This window comes from Rhincodon typus, chromosome 11 (assembly GCF_021869965.1).
Source record: "Rhincodon typus isolate 14 chromosome 11, sRhiTyp1.1, whole genome shotgun sequence".
Lineage (NCBI taxonomy): Eukaryota > Metazoa > Chordata > Chondrichthyes > Orectolobiformes > Rhincodontidae > Rhincodon > Rhincodon typus.
The window spans coordinates 28,835,709-28,839,922 of record NC_063342.1 but is presented as its reverse complement, the minus strand read 5'-3'; positions in this window follow the sequence as shown (position 1 = coordinate 28,839,922).

Genomic DNA, 4,214 nt, shown 5'->3' with positions numbered 1-4,214 from the left:
GAAGGTGAACTAGAGAATTCCTTGAAGAGAGAAGTCAGATCAAGTTACAGGTGTAAGGAACAAGCTAAAGGGTGGAATCTTAAAGAGACCTGAATAACCATGGGCTATGATGAGAAATGTAGCAGAATCATGTGACAGGTCCAGCAAAGTCTATCTCGATATCGGAAACAACTTGCATCTTTTAACCAAGTTCCAGGTGTTGAGATGAGATTCTCCCCAGGCAGTAGCAAATTGCCAATTAGGGGGGATTTTTGCTCATTGGTAATCTTATTAAATGCAAATTAACCCATGATTGACCTCATTAGTATGCAGCTTTTGATTGTACCAGCTGCTGTGAGCAAATTAGACGCAGAGAATTCTTGACATGGAAGTCAGCACAGGTACCTCATGACTCCAGTTAGCCTCTGGCAGTAAAGAGCTTCCATGTTGCTGACCACATAACAACATCTCAGGCCATGATCCATGGGCACTGCTCGTCCATGAACATTGACATTCAATAATTCCCAACAATTTAGGCACCTCTCTGATCCACTTGCAGGATGCTTACAAATACACAACTACTTTTCACATCTCACCAGCAACTAGAATTGAAAGGCTGCTTAAGGACACTTCATTTACAGGGGCAGGCATCTGATAGCTCACAGATTGGACCAGGCTGCATCTCAGGACTGCTCACTGGCTGCCTTAGCACTCATTCACTTAGTGCCTACTTGGATGCTCACAGCATCCCTGCCATTCCTTTCTTTGTCTTGCCTTGCCAATTAAACACCGGCACAGAAATAGGCAGCTTGTCTTGCTGCTAAGCAGTCCTTAGTCCATGGGGGTGCACATCTTATAGTGCGACCGTGTGCTATATCAATCTCACAACTGCTCCATGTGCTAGGAGCTTAGGCAGCAAACACACTGTATGTGTAGTGAGCAAGCAGCCACATGGAGGTGGGGGTGTGGGGGTATGACAACTGTGAAGGAGGTGACTGCATTTGAAAAGGAAAATATGATAAAGCATGGAGAAGGACAGTGTGATGCGATGGGGCTTTGTCCATGGTCAGGAGCACACTGGCTTCAAGTGGATGGGAGACAATGTATAACCACAGCTAGCATGGTCACCTCAAATGCCAGGGGCTGGAGGGGAGAGGTGGGTAGATGCTGGCTCATATAGATGGGTTGGGTAGGGACTTGGAGAAGTGCAAAGACTGGAGAGTCCAAGGTAAGGGCTTGTTGACAGATAGAGACAGAGTCTGGAAAATACTGCTTGCTGACTCTTTCCATCGTGCTGCAAATCACAAGGGCACAATGGGGAAGGAAATTGTTGTAACCACACTTGAAGAAAGCAGGACAAAGTGTCTTGACCTCTGAGGAAAGTGCTAAAGGTCCAGTGATGTGAAGCCCTTTAGAGGGAAACTTTACACATGGAAGCAGGCTCTGTACAGCACGCAGACTTGCAAGCTTCCTAATCCCTTGCGACCCTAATGCATTGGCTGCCTGTGTGCTGTACACTTCCCCACCATTGCTCTGTGTACATCTTGTTCATTTTGCTTCCATATGCTGCAGTAGGCTCTCAGCACAGACAGTACTCCATGCTACCTTGTATATGGACATGATGACAGGTTCATGGTGACAGTTACTTTCAGAGACTCAAACAAACAGACATAGCGTAAAGTCATTAACATCATAGAAAGATGAACATTGATCTACAGTGCAATGTGACCTATGACACCAATGGGCCCTCATAAGTTATTTCTTTGCTTTCCCTCCCACTGAACCTCAAATACCACAACTGGGGTGGAGGAAGCCTGCTTGATAGTTTTTTTTTCCCTTTATTCAGTCATGGGAAGGAGGTGTCGCTGGCTAGGCAGCATTTATTGCCCATCCCTAATTGCCCAGAGGGCAGTTCAGAATCAACCACTTTGCTGTGGTTCTGGAGTCACATGTAGGCCAGACCAGGTAAGGATGACAGTTTCCTTCCCTAAAGGACATTAGTGAACCAGCTGGGTTTTTCCGACAATCACTAACAGATTCACGGTCATCATTAGATTCTTAATTCCAGATACTTATTGAATTCAAATTCCACCATGTACCGTGGTGGGATTCGAACCTGGGTCCCCAGAACATTGTCTGTGTCTCTGGATTAACAGTCCAATAGGCCTTCGCCTCCCCATATAGTCTCAATAGTCAAGTCTATTGTTCTTGGATGTTTGTTTGGGTGACCCCAGGCCATTTGTATCTAGATGAAGCAGGGAATAAGGGCCAGGACCCTCCACCTCGATTCTGACTGCCCTTTTCTTGAAATTCCATGGATCAGAGTTGCCATGCAGGATGGAGGTGGAGGGCCTGGCCACCTTTCCTGAGAGGAGACCTCTGAGGGGCTTGTATGTGGTTCTTCCTTCGGCCTTGTGGCACCACCCTGTCTCCTTGTGACAGCCATGAACCTGTCCACGGATACAACCAAACCACTGCATGCCTACGTCCCTGTGGTGGAGCTGGAGTCCTGCAGCTTTTGGGTAATGAGGGCAATTGACAAACTCCTTGATTGCCAACACCACTCAGTCCACTCATGTCTGAGTTGAGTGGGTGCCTGGTTTCTGTTAGTCTTTCCATGTGCCAGCAGCCTGGTGTTTGTCTTCATTGATCAGCTCAGGAGCTGTCACAGTGAGATGCTCACCAGCTTATACTCCCAAAAGTTCTACACCTGATGTCCCCAATGAAGTGTCAATATCTGAGCTGGTGGGTGGTGCAGGAAGGAGCCTTGTTGATACTTCCATTGAGATCTTGGAAGTCTCTTCTGCAGAAGCTATGAAGATGTTTTCTGGCAGGGTTCCTCCATTGAAGCCCTGGCCATCCCACAAGTGCCTGCTGGACACAAGAAAGAGAAGGCCTTGTAGCCAATAGTAAAGAGTATAGCAGGGCTAATGTGAGAGTTGCAGTGGAATGAAGAGTGGTACTTACTTGGTTGGTGAAACATAGATATTTCAGCATCCCAGCCAAAATGGTGGTATCCTGATCTTCTCCTGTGAGGCACAACATTCTCCCCTCGGTGGGTGAAAAGCCTATTGCTGGGCATCCCTTCAATCCATCGTGGCTCTTTCTGCCCTGTTATGGGCTGTTTTTTCTTGTAATGGGAGAACGGGAAGGAAGGGTTGAAATGAAAGTGACTGGCACAGCTGTTAACGCTGATGCAACTGGTTGAAAGGCATTGATGTTTTTAAGTGAGTGAGTAGGTGGTGCAGAGCCGATGTGGACGTATGGTGTGACGAGAACGGGTTTGGGATGTTGTGGGGAAGCAGAGGGGTTGGTGCGGAGTGACAGAAAGTGAGGGGAAATGTTACAGGCAATTGTGAGAGTGGCAGAGCGTGAGCCTTGGTGGAGTGTTCAGTGCAGTAGTAGAGTGAGTGTGAGGTAGGAAAGAGAAGAGTACACACTTACCCTTGTAGAGTGGAGATGGTCATTGATTTTCTTGCATCACTGTTGGCCATTTCACTGTACTGTACATAAAGCACTGACCCGGATAGTGACCTTGTACCAGGCTGCTGGCATCTGTTGGTGTGACCTTCTCTGCCGGTACTTGGGGAAGAGGATGGTCCTTCCCGTCTACCAGCGTCTCCTGTTGAAGAGTTGCAGTGCTATTTTCCCCTTCTCCAACATCTTTGGAACGACTGTCCGTTACTCAGCTGAGCAGCTTCGGAGTACCATTGCTCCTCTGCGTGCACTGTGGTCTTTTTAATATGACATGGGCATGACACGTGACAAAACTGACACTTAACCAAAAAAAAAGTTAAATATTCAGCCAAAAGTCTTGTGCTTCTCACCAGCTCAGGTCATCTGAGTTTCAAGCACTTGAAAGCCACCGAAGTACTTCATGAAATGTAGTCACTGATGGAAAGCAGGAAAAGCGCAGGTAATTTGTTCATGTCAAGGTTTTGCAAATGGCGATGTCATACTGAACAGGTCATCTATTTTAGCGATGTGGGATGAGGATGTGGAATTTCTCCAACTCCTCTTCAAAATAATGGCCCAGATCTTCTGATGTAGCAGAAACCAAGATGTTCCTCAGGACTCTGGGACAGGCATAATGCAGGTGACTCTCCAAGAACTGTATGGGGAAGTTGAAACTCTAGTTCTCTGGGATTCTCCAAACAAAAATCTCTGGGTTAACAAATAAAACCAAGTATCCTGAGTGACCACTGACCACTCCTCTAACACTGTTCCATACCCCC